This window comes from Lontra canadensis, unplaced genomic scaffold (genome assembly GCF_010015895.1).
Source record: "Lontra canadensis isolate GAN:19392208 unplaced genomic scaffold, GSC_riverotter_1.0 scaffold144, whole genome shotgun sequence".
NCBI classification, from domain to species: domain Eukaryota; kingdom Metazoa; phylum Chordata; class Mammalia; order Carnivora; family Mustelidae; genus Lontra; species Lontra canadensis.
Window position 1 is genome coordinate 3,309,976 of NW_022631138.1, and position 21,000 is coordinate 3,330,975.

The following is a 21,000-nucleotide window of genomic DNA, read 5'->3' on the forward strand; positions in this document are numbered from 1 at the left end:
AAAAAAAAATTAATTCTCAGATCTTGATTTATATGCTTTGTTTCAGGTTGTAAACCTTAGGTAGTCTTTTCCAAGACCTTATAATAAAATAATATGGCATGATATGATGCATATATTATATTAGTTATATATTATGTAATAATATATGGCATATAATATAATAATCTATAAATTATATATAATTGTCATAATCATGATAAATAGATTAACTCTCCAGTAAAAAGACAAAGTTTATCAAATTAAATCCAGAGTCAAATAGCGAACATTTTAGGATTTCATGGCCAAAGGACAACTGAGGACATATTTCAGGCACTTACATAATAAGGGAGAAAACAAATTTCCATTGAAAATATCTTTTGCACACACATAGGTACTACCAAATATTGATAGCAATTCACGTGATAGTAATTGGGTACATGTATCACTTGGAAATCATATATAGAATTTTTTAAAAGATTTTCTTTATGTATTTGACAGAGAGATAGCACAAGCAGGCAGAGCGGTAGGCAGAGGGAGGCTCTCCACCAAGCAGGGAGCCTGATGCAGGTCTTGATCCCAGGAGCCTGGGATCATGACCTGAGCTAAAGGCAGACGCTTAACTGACTGAAGCACTCAGGTGCCCCGTATATAGAATTTAGGAAAGTCTTAATGAGGTGTGTATTTTGGCTTATTATTTTTTAAGACTTTAATTATTTGTTAAAGACAAAGAGAGCAAAAGAGAGCATGAGCAGGGGAAAGAGGGAGAAGCAGGCTCCCCACTGAGCAGGGAGCCTGACATGGGGATCCATCCCTGGGTTCACAACGTGAGCCGAAGGAAGACTCTTTTAGCTTATTATTACATTGAGGATTAATTCATTTCCATTGAATATTACGTGGAAGCTCCTCAATTGCACAGAATTTTGGAAAATGACAAGTTCATTATCATTCACCTCAAATTCCAACAGATTATATATTCCCTGCAAATTTATGGGAAAACAAGATTTCACTTCTTGCTTTAACTTTTGACTAATTGGCAAATGTGCCTAGCAGCTAGATGGCAATGCCCACATCCCCATCTTCCCCTTAAGGTACTTTCCACACTTTAGAACCTGGTGTCTGAGAATGGACACACCTTTGCATTACAAAAGTAGTCTTAGTTGATACTAATGTGAAAGAGTATAACTGTATCTACCTATAAGGCCCTGATTTTGAAATTCATCTACTTTTCTTGCATCACATAAGATTAATCTGTTTTTTTTCTCAACCAATTAAATGAAAAAGCAACTTTTAGCATACAAGACCCTCAAAAGAGGGCAGTGGGCCTGATGGAGCCCATGAACCACAGTTTGCTGACTTCTGATCTATAATATTGCTTTTCTAGCTAGGATGACACAATTCAGAATCTCAATTTTAATAAGGTAGAAATTATGACTTCATCTACCAATCAGAGATTCAGAGCAAGCACAATGCTGGGACTGCCTTCCTATCTGATATGCTATACGTGATTCTCTAGCTAGAATTCAGATGCCCTGCTTCTAAATGTCGAGTTTCCTGCCACTGTGATAGAATCATGAAGTGTTTCTTTCTGTTTGAAAGACAGAGTTTGAAGGCTAACGGACTTCCGTCTGTCCTGTTGTCCCCTCTCAAATCTCATCTGGAGTTGTACAAGCCTGAGGGGAGAATGGTGCCGAGCTATAGTGAATATGCTATCACAAGAGAATGAGTCAGTGCTTTGAGAATGACATCTGTCCAGTTCCACAGGCTCACCAAGAGAAGAACTGTCCATGTACTAATGAATCATATAGATGCACAACCTACTAACAAAATTCTATTCACATAGTTCAGCAAACAAATATGCAGAGCTACCTGTCAGCCCTATTAATTCCCTTTAGCTGGGCACAATTGTACAGTGCACAAACCAAGCAACTCTACAGAGCACTCCTGAGTCCACAGCCTCTACTTCTTAACAAATATCTCTTGATTTCATCCCTATTGCTCAGAGTCCTCAAATAGGAACTCTGCTCATGACCTCCATTGAAGAATAGCTTCAAACACAAAAAGGTAGGAAGAAATATGGTATCTCCTAATCATGACAAAGATGATATTCTATATTCTATTTTCCACGTGACTCTGTAAAGAGGTGACATGGCAACAAGGACAGGGCAATGAGAATGGTAATGCCCTGCTGCCATTGAGAAGAACACAGCTATTACGTGCTTGTTAACAGGAGGGTGCTACCAACGGTAGTCATAGGCACATCTGCCCTGTCGTTATTCTCTTGACAAACAATACTAACTTTGTTGGATTAAAAAGAGTAAAGAAAACCTCATCTAAACTGAGAAATTCTCTTACACATACCATTCCATGGTTAGAGTCTGCATAACCAACAGGAAGAAGAAATGTTAAGAATTCTCTCAACAAGGAAGATCATTTTTAATGTAGGAATTCCCTTCCTGCTTTTAAGAAAAAGAAGGATGATTTCTCCTTGCAAGCAACAACCACTGCTTGCAGCCAATGAGAAACTACCACAACCTCAAACTGCCCTTCTCCACTGAGCATTTGTTCAAAACAATCCTCCCCAATCTCCTCCTAATGCATAATAAAAGCGGACCTTCCTTTTGCCTCTTCAGAACCAGCAGTGGTTTGCCATAATTTGCTTTGTCCCAAATGGCAAATCTTCTGCTTTTCTCAAATAAGTTCATTTTGCAAGTAAAATAACTGGCTAATTTTTGTTTAAGGTTGACGAGAGCACTAGTAGAATTATTAATTCAGAATAATGATAAAATTAAAAATTCTTGGTCGGGGGCCAGGGAGAAGGGCAGAGGGAGAGAGCGAGAGAGAATCTTAAGCAGTCTCCACACTCCATGCAGAGCCAGATGCAGAGCCCGATGCAGAGCTTGATGTCACATCCCTGAGATCCTGACCTGAGCTGAAATCAAGAATCTGATGCTTAACTGAACCACTCAGGCGCCCCACCACTGCTGTTTTTCAATATCAACACCTCAGTGAAGCAAACTCTCCAGGGCTTGGTCAGGGATATGAATCTACCATTGTATGACATCTATAAGGAAGGGGCCCTGATTTAGTTCCTTGGTTCCTAAAGCTCTGTACAATTTCATAGGTTTTCAGTATCATAGAAAGCAAAGAGAAAGACAAAACACTATCTTTGATGGAGGCAGAATTTTGGTCATTCATTTTTTAAATTTTCTTAACCTATTAGGAACAAGTTGATTTTAAAACTTTTACGGAAGTTTAATGGACAAATTAAAATAAAGGCAACATTTAAGAACAAAGTTGTAGAACTACAACAGCCACAGAATGAACGAAAATCTATTACCTATTTTATTTATTTGTAATTTATTTCTGGTTAACATACAACATTAGTTTCAGGTATACAACGTGGTGATTGAAACTTTCTATATCTTATGCAATGCTCATCACGATAAGAGTTACCATCTGTCACCATACAAGGTTATTAAATATTATTGGCTATATTCTCTATGCTGTACCTTACATCCCCATGAATTATTTATTTTAGAACTGGAAGTATTACCTATTTTTTGAAACAGTTTTTTCCCTTTAAGTGCATCACAGTATGAATAAAAATGTTTCTGTATGGTATACATAGGCTTCACAAATATGTTTGAATCCCAAGAAAAATTTCTTTTAGATTAGATCATATGGAGAATAATCTTTCTATGTTTTTTACAAAAAGTTAATGTTGATATGAACATATGAAAAGATAACATGAAAAAGAATAAATAGATCAATGTCACCTATAAACATAAATGCATAAATGTAGATAACATTTTAATATTTTCTTCCTCTTATATTATAAAAATATAGTAGTATATAGTAAATTTCAAGACTATTAAGAATTAGCAAAAACGTAAAAATACTTCAACATTAGGAAGTTGATATAAATAAAATGGTGGTTTTCTTTTTCTCTGATTTTAAATCACATGGAAATAGTTAACAGAGCATTGGCATTTGTGCAGGAAATTCTTGGGAAGGTTGAGCACGATACAGGATCTGACTCATGTACGAAAGTCACCCACAGAACATAGAGCACTAGTCCTCGCAGCCCCAGAGCCGCCTAGAAGGAGGACATATTTCCCTGACGTTCTGAGGTCAGGAGTGTAAAGGTTCATCCCCAGTGCTGGTTGTGTGCTATAATGGGAATTCACCTTCAGGGCTGTGTCTGGACACAGGGACATGGACAGTCACCCTCTGAGCAACCGTATGGGAGAAACTGTGGGTCATGAGAGGCTGCCAGTGGGAGAGGGGACATCTGAGGTGCTGTGGATCTTGACCTAAGAAAAAATAGGACAAACAGACCCCTCTTGCTCCAAAGAATCCCACAGGCTTATAATGTAAAGCTCAAATAAAAAATAAAAATGTACTCGGGATTGAGGGTTATTCACAATAACCTGCTTCCCACCTAGGCAACCCTGTAGAAGTCTTCTGAGAAGAGCAGTTCTGGGGCATTTTATGTTGAACCAAGCGTGTGATGATCCTGGGAGACCCCGTGAGCCCAGATGATCTACTGAGGGGGTTCCGAATAAAACCTTTTCAGTCACAAAGGTAGATGAAATAAATATATGTAATATACTTTTACACACATTCCTAATTTTCAAGTAAGAACAGTTCATAGATTAAGAATGGAGTCAGAATCTAGGTTTCACCAGATTCATTGCACCCAAACTTAGGGTCATTTATGAGAATAAAAAAATAATGGTATTAATCATAACACTGGATCTGCATGGGGGTGGGGGGCTTGCTTCCCAGGCATCAGCTCCTTCCCTCTTCTCCCCCGGGGCTCATGGCATCCATCCGAGGTAAGGTATGAAGATGGAGCCTTCCAGGCCTTTCTAGAGCATGATATCCTTGGTAACTCACAGTCAAAAGTGTGTATTCATAGGAAAGGTTAGGTCGTAGAGAGCCATCTTCTTTCCATTTCTCATTCTTAGGAGGAAGACCCCCTGTTCTAATCACAAACTCTTGGACTCTAAGGACAGACTAGGACCACAAAATACAAAGAAGGTTTTTTTCTGACAAACAGCGGGGTGAAGCTCCTCTGGGACAGGACCCAAACCTGTGTCGGTTTGATCCCCCAAGAGACACTGGTTCTGCACCTGCCGTGGACCTGCCCAACCCCTCAGTGATTTGCATGTTTCCCCCAGAGCCCATTTCTGCTCTTCAGCATCTTTATGTAGAGGTAGCTCAGACATTCAGGGCAAAAAAGAGCCTCAGGTTGGGCCTCAGATGGAACACGGAAGTCCTGACCCAACTCCTCTGCCTTCTGCTGGCCTGCCTCCCAGGTGAGGAGGGGAGTGCAGGGGACATCCCCGAGATGATGGGAGTCCTGTCCTCCTTACTGTGGGATCTCCCCAGGGATCCTCCCTGTGGATCCCAGACCCAGGGACTCCCCTCCCCTTGGAAACCCAGGTGCTCTCAGATTAGGGGACCAGGGCAACCAGAATCTTCTGGGAGGAACATGGGGTGGGACCTGGTAAACAATGGTGACTTTGTGTTTTGCTTCCTACCCAGCTGTCCGAGGGCACGAGGGGCTGACCCTGTCTCCGGCCTTCCTCTCCCTGTCCCTGGGAGAGGGCGTGTCCATCACCTGCAGGGCCAACAAGAGCGTCAGCGATTACTTGAGCTGGTATCAGCAGAAACCAGGCCAGGCTCCTAAGTATCTCATCTATGATGCTGATAACCTGAAGTCTGGTGTCCCAGACCAGTTCTCTGCGATTCAGTTGGACAGAGAATTCATCCTCATATCAGCACAGTAGAGGCTAAGGATGCTGACAGTTATTACTGCCAGTGGGATTATATCCTTTCCCCCAGGGTGCTACAGCCCCAAGCAATAACCATCCCAGGGCTCGGTGGGTAGGGTGGGAGAAGCAGTGGGCTGTGCTTGCGGTAGTTACAGCAGCTGCATTCTGCTCTGTGGCTGTTCATTCGGGCAGGAGCTGCTTTGGGGAAGGGCTAGCAGGGCTCAGGGATCAAGGGATTTTGTCCTTCAAAAGCTTCCTTTCTTGATGTCACAAATCCCAAACCTCAGGAATTCTAAAATGAAATCTCTCTTGCAGGCCTGCAACAGAATTCATCCATGGGATGGACTTTGAATCCTATCTCTCAAAACACTCTGAAGTAGGCAAAAAAAGGGAACCCGCATCCAAGCAAACACTACTATACTACTAATACTGCTATGACTAATACTAGTATTGCAAATACTAGTACTACTAACGTTAGTACTAATACTTTGGGCACTACTACTGTAATGATCCAACCACTAATAAAACTAATAAACATCAACAACTACACTGTCAACTGCTGTTGAGTGAAATCTTGAAGACTTACTGTGTATTGAATACTGTACAAAGAACTCCTTCATCTACAGCAATTCATCTCACAATAGTCCTCTAGAGATGAGAAATCAGAGGTTCTCAGAGTTCCCGTTACTCAACATGTTAGTGGTTGTAAAGGAAGAAGACAGAAAAAGAATATGTTATTGTTACTCCATAATTTCTACTCATTATTTAACTACATTCATTTAAAAAAATTAGTACAACTAAAAACAGATCAAGACAGAGACTGTCTCTAGCATCCCAAAAGCTCCCTCAGTCTCCTTCCCTGTCAATTCCATGCCCAGCCCCCACACACATACCACGAGAGGCCACCCCCTTCTGTTTTCTATCCACATTGAGCCGATATTCTCTGTTTTTGAACTTCATATAAGTGGAATTATACAGTACGTATTTTTTTGATGTCTTGCTTCTTTAGATCAACGTGTTCTTTGAACGTCATTTCTGGTGTCGGTGTGGCCATAATTCGTTCTTTTCCTGCTGAATAGTTCACTATTACATAAATACATCACAATTAGTTTTTTCATTCGAAGGAATAGTACAGAAGTCTTGTGACATACTAGGAAAAGTGGGCAAGCCTCAGTGTATTTCAGGCATTTCTTAAGACAGTGTCCCTTTTATTTTTGGATCATCTTTGCACACATTACACAGCATGTATCTAATAGAGAAAATATCCATGAAGCTATTCTTACCATCAATCAATACAACATACATAATCATAACACTGGATCTGCATGGAGGTGGGGGTCTTGCTTCCCAGGCATCAGCTCCTTCCCTCTTCTATTTTTTTCTATTTTATTTTTTTAATTTTATTATATTATACTTTTTTCTATTTTATTATATTATACTCTGTTTTAATCCATTAATCTATCTTTTATTATTAAAACATACAATCATGACACTCATTCCTTAGCCCCAAAACAGATAAAATCTTTCGTTTTATATATTACTGCCCTGGAAGATATTTCTCAGTGTGACATTTTATAGAGGCTCAAGGCCCAGAAATCTGAAAGTATCCTACAGCAGATCCCCCAACGTGATGGGGGTAACTTTTCCTTCCTGTGAGTCATGGGTCAAGTATTAAAGAACTAGAAAAAAGATGAAACAGAAAATATAAGGATTATGAAAGTAAGAATAACAACCCATGATGTTTTAACCTTTTTTGGGTGAGATTTTGATACTGGGTGGTAAAAAGAAACACAATGAACAGGTTTGGCAGACTTGATGGAACCCATGAGCAATTAGTATAGATCAAGACAAAATAATTCTATGTTTAGGAATGGTGAGCTGGTTGCTGAAAAACAGCTTTAAATCTTAATGTGCCTGTGGATGAGACATACTTGAATTAGTTCTAAGTTTGTCTTCCACGTGTCTCTCTATGAGGTTCCTCAGTACACCTATGATGACCATGATTATGGGAACACTGAACACAGTAATGATAGTAATAAAATAAAAAATAATATATACAATGTGTTTGATACAGTGCTTAATACCTTACTTTTGTTTAAACTGCAAACAGAACCATTGTTGTCACAGTTTCAAAGACTCAGAAACTGAGACAAAGGGAAGGTAAGTGAATGGAATCAATATCACACTTCCATAACCAATAGCGCTTTTTTCAGCCCAAATGGGGTGACTTCAGGGACTTCTCTGATAATATCAGAACCTTTGGATGGATAATGTCTGACTGTCAGTAAGCTCTAACTCCTGATGTGATGACCATTTATGTGGAAGTTGGAGTAACAGTGATAAAACTGCTTCCTTGAAATGTACAAGAAGGTTGGGAAAGCGAGAGTTGAATGGCTTCTGTTTTCTTCTCAGTGGGCTTGTGCCAAAGGCCATCTGGAGGAATTTAAGCCATAGGTAAGGCAGGAGGACACAGGAGAGAAATCCTTCCCTCAGGCTGAGCCTTCAGCATCCTCTGCCATGACCACCTGGGGATGAGTTGCTCAAGGGCAGAGAAGAGGACATGAATGATCTTGGGAGCTGGAAGCCCAGATGGCCCTTTGCAGCCCACCCTGCTATCCAGAGCCCATGTCAATGCCTGGGTTAGTGCTCTGGGAGAAGATCTGCCTCAGTTAGGACACAGATCGAACCAGGGAAGCCCCAGATATCTGCAACACGTATACTCAAATAGCTTCTAATAAGCCTAGAGAAATAACTAGTACAAGTAAGGGGAGAAAAAGAGCCACAATAAGCAATTCTTTGTGCAAAGATGGTAAGTAATTACATACAAAGGGGGTAAATTTGATCAGTAATGAAGGAACTGCCCATGAAAATCTCACTGTGTTGTTGCTATGGCATAACCAGATGGGCTAATGTTGAGCAAACTGCCAAGATTAAGTTGTGGTGAGGCTATAGAGCTAGTGGACACTTCACATACTGCTGCTGAAATGTGTATTGGCACATTTGTGTAGGAAAATTGTTTCTGATTATCTACAAATGAATATACACCACCCCGGGACTCAGTACTTTTTTACTCTGATACACCCAACAGAACTGAGAGTGTACGTGCTCAAGGAATGTCATGACAGCATTGCTTATGACAACCCCAAACTGGAAACAACCAGTTACTGATCTAGAATGGAATGGCTGCTTAAATTATGGTATTTGCAAACATCTTTATCCCCTCTGTGCTTTACATCTTTTAACTGACAACTAAGCGGTAGGAATTCATGAAAACTCCTCAGGACAGAAGTTCCATCCCTCACAGGATACACTTTAGGGCTGGGGATGCAAATTGCTACATAGAGTGAAATATTTATTAAATAGAGGGATTATGAGGTAGCCTGTGGTCAAAGGGAACTTCTACCTCACTTTCCCAATTAGACTGGGGTTACTGGGGGCCATGCTGAAGGATTAGCATTAATATAGGAATAACCTACCCACACAACATAAGACATTGCTGCCATTTCCTCAAGGACTCACATGAATCTCAGCTCTAGAAAATTTATTTACTTATTTACTTATTCCAAAAAGTGCAAAGAAAAGAAATAACAATATTGGGAAGGAATTCAGATTACGAATATGGAGATCAGGGCTTGGAAATATCTAGATCTTTGAATCTTATAAATGACCTCCTCACATGGCCCTCTGAGGAATTAAGAACGGTCTTTCTTCAGTCTACAGGTAGCAGAGGAAAATATCAAGGCCTCCTCTGTCAAGAAAGAACTTTTAAGAGAAGGTTTTTCATTTTTTAGGTATTTCAAGGCAAAACATTAGGAGATAAACAACCAAACACAAAAGGAGACTTTTAACATTTTCATGTTAAGGTTTGTAGGAAATAGTAATATTTTTGAAGTCAAATGTTCTTAGGAATACATTATACAAAAAATAGTTTCAGAACTGATACACAGTAAATAAACACAAAGGATGAATAATTTTCAGCCAAATTTGCACATATTGAGGTTTCACATATGATAATGGATAATGTGATTCTTATTTTTTTAATATATTTGACACAAAATGTTAGATATTATGATTTTTAATTTAACATGTGTAATGAATAGTTTCCAAACTCATCTTAAGATTTATATTATCTTACATTTTCCTTTTTGTTTTTTTCCTGTTTTCTCTCATTTCCAGTGGTTTAACTTTCTGAATCATTCACCAGCAGGATTCATTAGGAGGGCTGGGTGTTCAAGTGTAAGATTCAGGATTGCATTGGCTAGCAATCTAAGAAAAGATCAAGGGAGAAAACACATGAAAGAGTAAATAAAATGACAACTAGTAACATACGGGACATGAGCTATCAATCCTAGTTCTATCACAACTTGTCATCAGCACCCAAGTCCCTCCATAGAGTTCAGGGTTTACTTTCAACACCATTGTTACCTAATTAATTCTTCCAACTCTGGTACAAAATTGCACTCTAGGAGGAGTTCCCAGAAGATATTCAGACCCAGATTTGTTGTGTAATCTTGCCTGGACTTGCATGTATTCAGTGACTCTTCAGTTCAGTATGACCTTGGATTTGAATTCCCTGAGATCTAACAGAACTACAAATTCTATTCCTTCAGTTTCTCTAGGATTTTGTTTGCCCGACAGTGACTTGAGTTGTGAGGTAATTTGAGGCTGACACAAATTGCACCAACAACTAACACCTACATCAGGCTGACACAGGCAGAATCATCAGGTTATGTCCCAACTTTAATGAAGGATGGTTGGCAAACTGATATCCCAAGCAGCTCTGACCCTGTACCCTCTTCCATGGTAACTGTGGTCCATGGAAGGTCCCAGAAAATGTCCGTCATGGGTACAGGTGACCTCAAATTATTAGAAGTTTTATCCCAGTCCTTGCTATTCTCACCTACAGAATCTCAATGTGAACTACAGACTCAGAGCTGCGGATGCTGAACAGAAAAGCCAAGTGAGAGACAACAACTTCTCACACAGAACTAACAAGGAATCAGACCTCCTGACAGAAACTGCTTACACGTGATGAGGAAGCCTCTGTATGGGAAGGGAAACATTGTTTTCTGGAAAATGGGAAACATTATTCATTCTGTCCATCCTCTTAGAACATGTTGACTTAAGAAATCTCTTTGTTTGATATGGGGTATGTGTGTGTGTTTACCTTATCTAATATGCACCATATGGTGTGTATGTGTCTATCAACTGTCTGTCTTGTCTGTCTATCTATCTATCCATCTATCTGTCTCTCTAGGAAGAGAGGGAGAAGTATGGCAAGATACACACCAGGTTGTAACAAACTGTTACCACAAACTTCATATTCACTGTCTGAAGAATAACATTTTGTCTTCTCTCCTATTCTCTGCTGCAGGACTAGGAATTCTCCTCCTGTAAGTTTGAGATTCTTCTTTACCTGTCAGGTTCTTTTCACGTTCATCTTCTCAAAGAGTAGATAATTCATGAGGTCCCAAGATGAGTTTAATTCATTAATAAATCACTAATAAATTGTCTAAAACCTTTAACCTGGAAACAGCAGATCCCAGAGACTCCTGAACCATCTCTAGTTCTTCTGGGATCTGGAGATCACCGGCCAATCAGCTGGAGTAGGAGTGGGACCTGTTGTCTCCTGAACATTAGCTGACAGGAATCCAGGCAGGATGGCCATTCACCTGCCAGAAATGAACTCCAGACACTCATGCGTGTATCATCAGGGTCTCTGGAGCTTTCTCAGAAAGCAGGCTATGAGCACCGTGTCCTGAAACAGATCCCAGTTATCACAGGGAGATCCTGCATCCCACCCAGGCAGTAAGGAATTTGTCTCTGTTAGTTTCCCTGCAAACACAGAAAACATTTTAAGTTACTGCACTCCCAGGAGAGGGACCTGATCCCTGTCTTTGGCTCTTTTCACTCTGCCACACCCACAACAGGATTTGCATATTGTCCCTGGGGAGGACCTTGCCTTGGAAGTCTGACATAAAGGTCAGCTCTGAGCTTGTGTTTACTTACTAGGACTCATCAGTTCGGCTTCTCAAAATGAGGTTCCCTTCTCAGCTCCTGGGGCTGCTGATGCTCTGGGTCCCAGGTAAGAGCAGAGGGAGGATGAGGAAGGAGATTGGGGGTGTGGAAGGTGAGCTGTCTAGGTGCTGTTAGTCCCTATGTGTGCTCTGTCTTGGGGAGAGATTGCCCTCAAATTGGGAAATTTAGTTTTGAGATAGTGAAAGCTATGAGGAAACTTAAGGGAATGAAGAACAGTGCTTTAGTGAGATGCTGAAAGTAAAAATTGTGGCCACTCTGTGCCCTGCAATTCTTGGGTTATCCATTGATATTGGATATTTTTAGAGCAAGAATCAAATCACAAAATATGATTTAGCTAACACAAATGAAACTTAAAATCATAAAAATGGCTTATAATGTTTCTCCACAATCTGTCCTTATCTCTCATTAATTTAGGATCCAGGGGGGAGGATGTGATGACACAGACCTCACTCTTTCTGCCTGTCACCCCCAGAGAGCCAGCCTCCATCTCCTGCAGGGCCAGTCAGAGCCTCATAGACAGTAATGGAAACACCTATTTGAGTTGGTTCCAACAGAAACCAGGTCAGTCACCATAGCTCCTGATCTTCAAGGTTTCCAACCTATTCACTGGGGTCCCAGACAGATTCAGTGGCAGTGGGTCAGGGACAGATTTGACCCTGACAATCAGCAGGGTGGAGGCTGATGAGATGGGAGTTTATTACTGCAGGAAATTTACAAAGATTCATCCCACAGTGGTTCAGGCCTGAACACAAACCTCTCTGTCTGGCGGTCCCCACTGTGCACGTTTGCTGCCTGAGAGGGGAGCGGGCACAGCAGAAGCTCTGAGCTGGTATCAGAGACTGGTGCTTGGGAACCTAGGGCAGTAACATGCAGCTGAGTGCTCTGAACTGAGTCCTGGGCCCTGGGAGGCAACATCCTCAGTGGGGTATAACCAGCTCTGGAATGGACGTGATCAGCCTGTGGGCTGAGTGGTGAGCTGCCAGGGAGAGCCACCCTGAACCTCACCCTGTCCCTCCTGGCCTGAGTGCATGTGTCAGGGACAATTACTCAGGCTGATTGTCAGAAACCTGAGCCATTTATGTGAAAGCACAACTACATACATTTGGAGCTAAACACGTTTGCCATATTGTTAGTAAAAGACTATTCAGTGTTGTTTGGAATTTATGATTTTTTATTTTCCCACTTTATGAGCCTCTAGATTCCCCATTAGACTAATGGCTCTGTTACAATGTTATCTAGATAGTATTCTATACACGCTATCCCCACAGGAATTTATACGTGAGAAAAATTAATAAAATTGTATGGTGGTCAAGCACCCAAATAGACTGTTGTAGTAAATTCATAGCAAATATGAATTTGCTATCTCATAGCTCCTCCTTCTGTTGAGAAGTAGGTGGCTATACATACATATATTGAAATACTACTCAGTCCAGGAAATGGTATCTTGTTATTTGCAACAACATGGCTGGACCTAGAAAGTGTAATGCTAAGCAAAACAGGTCAGATAGAGAAAGACAAATACCATAGGTCTTCATTTATATGTAGAATCTACAAACAAAACAAACAAAAAACTCACAAACACAAACTGACCCATGAATAAAGAGAACCTTGACAGGATACATTAACATTGTTCAATTGTGCACTCAATCAACTGTTACCTCTCTTATGCACAGAACAGACAATTTCAATAAGAATCAAAGATATTAGTGTTCCCTTTAGTTTTCTTTCCGCTCCATCTCTTAAGTGCATTAAACTTTCCACAGAGAGAAAGCAAACATATAAATAAATAATCAAGCTATCTCACATTTAAGCAGTGGAAGGATATTTTAACTGATAAGAAAGCTGTAGGAATTCATGAGAACTACTCAGGACAGAATTTCCATCCCTCACAGGAGACATTTTGGGGTTGGGGATGCAAATTTCTACACAAAATAGAGTTCATTACAATGGAGGCATTATGGGGCACCTGGGTGGCTCAGTGGGTTAAGCCTCTGCTTCAGCTCAGGTCATGATCTCAGGGTCCTGGGATCGAGCCCTACATTGGGATCTCTGCAAAGCAGGGAGCCTGCTTCCCCCTCTCTCTGCCTGCCTCTCTGCCTACTTGTGATCACTCTCTCTGTCTGTCAAATAAATAAATAAAACCTTAAAAAAAATGGAGGGATTAAGAGGTGGCCTGTGGTCAAAGGGAACTTCTGTCTCACTTTTCCCAATCAGAATGGGATGACCCCAGCCCAAGGATTACAACTGATACAAGAATACCCTTCACAGTCAACAAAAGACATTGATCCCATTTCTCCACAGGACTCAGCAGAATCTCAGACAACTCTACAAAATGTATTTACATGTATATTTATTCCAAGGAAAAACAAAGAAAAGAAATGATGATATTGGGAAGGAATTCAGATTAAACATATGGAGATCAGGGCTTTGAAGGATATAGATCATTGAAATTCAGAAACGACAGGTTCACATGGTTGAGAAGCAACTTAAAAAGTCAGAAGATCAACACATTCATATGTATTTGTGAGGCGCCTGGCGCTGAAATTATTCTCTGTGAGTTCATCCTCTAGAGGGTGATAATCTGCAGTTCTTTAGAAAAGGGACCCCATTGGGGATCCTGGGTGGCTCAGTGGGTTAAGCCTCTGCCTTGGCTCAGGGCATGATCTCAGGGACCTGGGATTGAGCCCCACGTTGGGCTCTCTGCTCAGCAGGGAGCCTGTTTCCCCTTTCTCTCTGCCTGCTTCTCTGCCTACATGTGATCTCTGTCAAATAAATGAAATAAAAATATTAAAAAAAAAAAGAAAGTCAGAAGATCAACAAATTCATATGTATATGTGAGCCCCCTGGCACCAAAATTATTCTCTGTGAGTTCATCCTGTAGAGGGTGATAATTTGCAGTTGTTTGGAAAAGGGGAACCATTTCAGTCACAGGTCCCAAGAAGCTACTCAACAGACAGCCCATTGGGGAAGCTCCCCCTGCTGGATGGCTTCATCTCAGTTCTCAGCAAAGGATAAGCTTATCTTTTTTCAGAGAGAACTTCCATTTGGGCTCAGTCAGGATACAGCTCTGTTGTCCATCAACTTGGCCAAAGCACTATGAGTTCGAGCTGTTTGGCTTGAGAAAATTTATAGATAGAGTCTTACAGAACATAAAACAGGATCACAACTCCCCACCCACACACCTTGACCCCAGAATAATGGACTCACACAACAGAAGCATCAAGAGAACCGCCCCAAGGGACACATCTCACACCCTGGCTTACAGTTTTATGGATTCCAAATGGACATCCCCCTGGCAAAGAGACAAAAGTGCAATAAAACCCACCTGTGTGAGTCCTTCCTCATTCAGGTGTCGGTGGTCAAGATTAGAGACTCCAGAGTCCTTTTCCCCACCTGGACTTCATGGATGTTCTTCTTACACCCCTTACAGATGCTGGTGATTTCTGTGTGGTGTACCCCGACCTGCTTGATAGGGTCCATTTTACTGTCCAGGAAACAACCTAGTTTCTAAACATGAAGACACAAACACTCCTGGTCAGAATTAGGAATGCTCTTCCCTCAGTCTACAGGGAGTACAGGAAAACTTCAAAGCCTTTAGACGAGAAAGGAATCTTTATAAGATTTTGCATTTTCTGGATATTTTAAGGCAAGGCATTATGAGATACATAACCAAACAGAAAAGGAGACTTATAAAATTTTCATGTCGTTTTGTAGGAAATAGTAATATTTTTGAAATTCAAGAATTCTTAGAAATACTTTAAAAAAAAAGAAGAAGAAAACTTTCAACTGATACGCAGTAAATAAACATGACAGATGAATAATTTCTGGCCATATATTCACACATTGAGGTTTCACATATGATAAGGTGTAATGGGATTCTGATCCTTTTTTTGTTTTTACTGTACTTAACACACAGTGTTAGATAATGGAATTCTTACTTTAACATCTGTAATGAATAGTTTTTCAAACTCACCTTAAGATTTACAGTACTGTCTTGTATTTTCCATTTGTTTTTGTCCTGATTTTTTTATTTTTCACTGGCTTATCTTTCTGAATTTACTCACCAGCAGGATTCATTAGGAAGGCTGGCATTTAGTTACTTAAAGTTGCTGTCCCTGGAAATTCTTCCCATTGGGGGCTCAAAGGGATCCTAAAAACTACCAAATTCATTCTAACCATTTCTCAGGATCCTCCCAGTCCCTGACCTGTGTATCCCTTCATCTACCTCTTTGACTGGATCCTTTCTCATATCCCTTAGTAAACTGCTAAACACAAGTAGGTTATTCTCTGAGTTCTGTGAGCTGCTTTAGGAACCTAATCACACATGAGGAGGGAATCATGGAACCCCGTGTCTACTGCTGGTCAAGGACAGGAGCTCCTTCTCTGCGCCCTTCACTCCCATTAGATGATGACACCCTTGATGGGCTAGTCCTTCTCAAGCTACGTTCTCCATGCTGCCCTTTAGAGCCAGAGACAGCTGCTCTGGAGGATGAAGTGTGGACATGAAGCCATTGAGAGCAGACCCAGAGTCAGGAGGCTTGTGCCCCTGAGGAAACTGCATCTTGAAAGTGCTTGGTGTCCTCCACACAGCTGTTCAGGGACCACCACTTGGCTACTGTGCACTGGAGCTTCTCCATCCCTGGGTGGTTTCTTGTGCCCAGTGTCTGGGACAGTGGGGACACCTCCTCACAATGTGAAAGGACAACAGTCTCCTTCCGAAACATACATATGGGATGGATATAGACCCAGATTGGAGGTCTTCCCTTAAGAAAGCTAAAGTCATTTTTCTTTCCTGTCACAAACTTTAAAAATTCCTTCAATAAAAATCCAAAGTCCCAGAGTGATGACAAAAATAAGGTGATAGACACTCTATACATTCCATAAAGAATGTATGTGAAAATAAAAATAAAAATAAAATAAAAGTGAAAGTGAGGGAATCTGAGGAGAAAGGAGGAACCACTATGAAAAGACTGGCATCTCTGGCAGGTGCATCACGGGTTCATGATGGTACAACATGAGAGGAAGTGGTGATATCCTCGGAAAGGATCTAACCTGTGTGTCCCCAGTCAGGTCCACTCTGGAGGGCAACCACAGGGCTGCACCCCCCAGGGAGCTGGCATAAGCTTTTGTTCTACTGCATCCAAGTTCCACTCCACCTCTGCCCAATCCTGCCTTCTCTTTCTGGAGGTGGTGATGTCAGCAACATTCCCCAGCCAGTGTTGCACATGCTATATTTGATGTGAGTCTGCTTTCTGGGGAACAATGAGTGTGACCAGTGATGTCAGAGAGTAGCACAGACCACATGGTCAGAATAACCTGCATAGGCAGAAGCTGTCCATTTTCCAAAATGCACAGGGACAGAATGATGTCAGAAAGAATGAATGTGGCAGTAGATAATTGAGCAGATGTTATGAGAAATTAAGTCAATGTGATGACCCTCAGAGTATTTTGTCTCTTGAACTGGCTAACTCTAGTTAAGGGATGTTGAAACCTAAAGTCACAGCTTCTGACTCAGTTCCTAGACCCCAGTCAGTTCCTACTCTCAAGCACATTGGCTCAGGGGAAGGCCAGTTCTCAAAGGAAAGACCTTAAGGTTTCGCTATAGATGTATTGAGAAAATCTTGCTTCCTTATTTTCCCTAAGGAACTCGGGACTCAGAATGTGTCCTCTCTGCCCTGATGAGAGAGCTTTCTGTTAGAAGGACACATGGAGGAAAGCAGTGCTCTGGTGGAGGAGACAAGGGAGCAAACCTTCCACAGGGAAAAAGCAAGTACACAAAGAAACAATCCATCTCAAATTAAAGTAGTGGAAGAGTATTTGTTAACTGACAAGAAAGCTATAGGAGTCCATGAGAACTCCTCAGGACAGAAGTTCCATCCCTCACAGGAGACAATTTGGGGTTGGGGATGCAAATTGCTACACAGAGTTAAACGTCTATTAAATACAGGGATTATGAAGTGGCCTGTGCTCAAAGGGAACTTCTGTCTCACTTTCCCTGATTAGAGGGTGGTGACTGGGGGCCCTGACCAAGGATTAGCATCGATACAAGTATAACCTTCACATCCAACATAAGACATTGCTCCCATTTCTTCAAAGGACTCACATGAATTTTGGTCCTACAAAAGTCATTTAGTTATTTACTTCTTCCAAAAGAATAAAGAAGATAAATGACAATATTGGGAAGGAATTCAGATTATGTATATGGAGACCAGGGCTTTGAAATATCTTGATCATTGAATCTCATAAATAACCTGCTTCACATGGTTCAGAAATAACTTATAAAGTCAGAAGATCAACACATTCACATATATATGTGAGCTGCCTGGAGCCAAAATTATTCTCTGTGCATTCATACTCTAGTGGGTATTTGCAGTTATTTAGAAAATGTGACCCATTTCAGTCACAGGTCCCAAGAATCTACCCAACAGACCTCCTGTTCGAGACCCTCCCTCTGCTGGGTGGCAGAGAGAACCTCTGTTTAGGCTCAGTCAGGACACAGGTCTGTTGTCCATCAACTTGGCCAAAGCAATATAAGTTTGTGCTGTTTGGCTTGAGAAAATTTATAGATCAAGTTCTACAGAATGTATAACAGCATCACACTCACACACACCCACACACCCTGACCCCAGAAAAATGGACTCACATACACAAAGTAGCAAGAGAATCGTCCCAAGGGACACAAATGACACATTGGTTTTCCGTTTTATGGATTCTAAAGGGACGTCCCCTGGCAAAGAGACAAAAGTGCAACGAAACCCACCTGTGTAAGTCCTTGCTCACTGAGGTGATGGTGGTCAAGATTAAAGACTCCTAGAGTCCTGTTCCCCACCTGGACCTCATGGAGGTTCTTCTTACATCCCTTACAGATGCCAATGATTTCTGTGTGGTGTGCAGTAACCAATGTTGATGAACTCGCTTTTATTGTCCAGGGTACAACAAAGTTCCTACATACACAGGGGATAAAGACTCCTTTTAGGAAATAGGAACAGTCTTTCTTCAGTCTACAGGTAGCAGAGGAAAGTTTCAAAGACTTCTCTGTCAAGAAAGAAGCTGTAGAAGATTTTTGCATTTTTTAGGTTTTTCAGGGCAAGAAATTATGAAATAATCACAAAAGGAGACTTTTAAAGTTTCATGTTAAGTTTTATAGGAAATATTTTTGAAGTTCAAGCATTCTTAGGAATACTTTGTACAAAAAATAGTTTCAAAACTGATACACAGGAAATAAATATGATGGATGAATAATTTTCAGCCAAATTTACACATATTGACGTTTCACATATGGTAATGGGTAATTTTATTCTGATTTTTTTAGTATATTTGACACACAGTGTTAGATATTGTGTTTCTTAAATTAACATTTGTAATGAATAGTTTTCAAACTCATCTTAAGATTTATGATATTATCTTATATTTTTCTTTTTATTTTTTTCCTGATTTTATTCATTTCCACTGGTTTAACTTTCTGAATCATTCACCAGCAGGATTCATTAGGAGGGCTGGGTGTTCAAGAGTAAGATCAAGATTGCTTGGCTAGCAATCTCAGAAAAGATCGGAAGAAAACACATGAAAGAGTAAATAAAATGACAATTAGTTACATACGGGACATGGGCTATTAGTCCTACTTCTATCACAACTTGTCATCAGCACCCAAGTCCCTCCATAGAGTTCAGGGTATACTTACAGTACCATTGTTACATAGCAATTCCTCCAGCTCTGGTACAAAATCGCACTCTAGGCGGAGTTCCAAGAAGATATTCAGACCGAGATTTGTTGTGTAATCTTGCCTGGACTTGCATGTATTCAGTAACTCTTCAGTTCAGTGTGACCTTGGATTTGAATTCCCTGAGATCTAACAGAACTACAAATTCTATTCCTTCAGTTTCTCTAGGATTTTGTTTGCCCGAGAGTGACTTGAGTTGTGAGGTAATTTAACGCTGACACAAATCGCACCAACTGACTAACACCTACATCAGGCTGACACAGGCAGAATCATCAGGTTATGTCCCAACTTTAATGAAGGATGGTTGGTAAACTGATGTCCCAAGCAGCGCTGACCCTGCACCCTATTCCACAGCGACTGTGGTTCACCAAAGACCTCAGAAAATGTCCGTCAAAGGTAAGGGTGATGCCAAATTATTAGAAGTTTTATCCCAGTCCTTGCTATTCTCACCTACAGAATCTTATTTTCAACTATAGACTCAGAGCTGCGGATGCTGAACATAAAATCAAGTGAGAGACAAAAACTTCTCACACAGAACTAACAAGGAACTAGACCCCCTAACAGAAATTGGTTACACACGATGAGGAAGCTTCTGTATGGAAAGGAGAAATATTATTTTCTCAGAAATGGGAAATATTGTTTATTCTGTCCATCCACTTAGACAATGTTGACTTAAGAAATCACTCTGTTTGATACGGTGTGTGTGTGTGTCTACCTTATCTAATATGTACCATATGGTATGTATGTTCTATCATCTGTCTGTCTTGCCTACTATCCACCTATCCAACTATCAGTCTCTCTGGGTAGGGAGACAGAATTAGGACAGGATACACACCAAATTGTAACAATCGGTTACCACAAACATCATACACTGCCTGAAGCATATAATCCTATTCTCTTCTGCAGGACTATGAGTTCTCCTTGTGTAAGTGAGAGATTCTTTTCTACCTGTCAAGTTCCTCTCACTTTCATCTTCTCAAAGAGTAGATAATTCACGAGGTCCTAGGGTGAGTTTAATTCATTAATAACTCATTAATAAATTGCCTAAACCATTAACCTGGAAACAGCAGATCCCAGAGACTCCTGATCTCTCTCCAGTTTATCCTGGGATCTGGAGATCGCTGGCCACTCAGCTGGAGTAGGACCTGTTGTCTCCTGGACATTAGCTGACAGGAATCCAGGCAGGATGGCCATTCACCTGCCAGAAATGGGCACTGGACACGCGTGCCTCTATCGTCAGGATCTCTGGAGCTTTCTCAGAAGGCAGGTCTATGAGCACTGTGTCCTGCCACAGATCCTGATTATCACAGGGATTTCCTGCTTCCCACACAAGCAGTAGGGAATTTGTCTCTGTTAGTTTCCCTGCAAACACAAAAAACATTTTAAGTTACTGCACTCCCAGGAGAGGGCCCTGCCCCCTGCCTTTGGCTCTTTCCTCTCTACCACAGGAACCACAGGATTTGCATATTGTCCCCTGGGGAG

At 41.0% G+C, this 21,000-nt stretch overlaps 1 long non-coding RNA gene across 1 annotated transcript; it reads right to left on the reverse strand.

The window, feature by feature from the left end:
• Positions 1-15,147: 15,147 nt before the first annotated feature.
• LOC116858924 lies at positions 15,148-20,833 on the reverse strand. The gene is made up of 3 exons (XR_004381044.1): positions 20,576-20,833; positions 18,559-18,742; positions 15,148-15,298 (listed from the first exon to the last, which is right to left on the reverse strand). It is a non-coding gene; the product is annotated as an uncharacterized LOC116858924 (long non-coding RNA).
• Between the last annotated feature and the right edge of the window lie 167 nt (positions 20,834-21,000).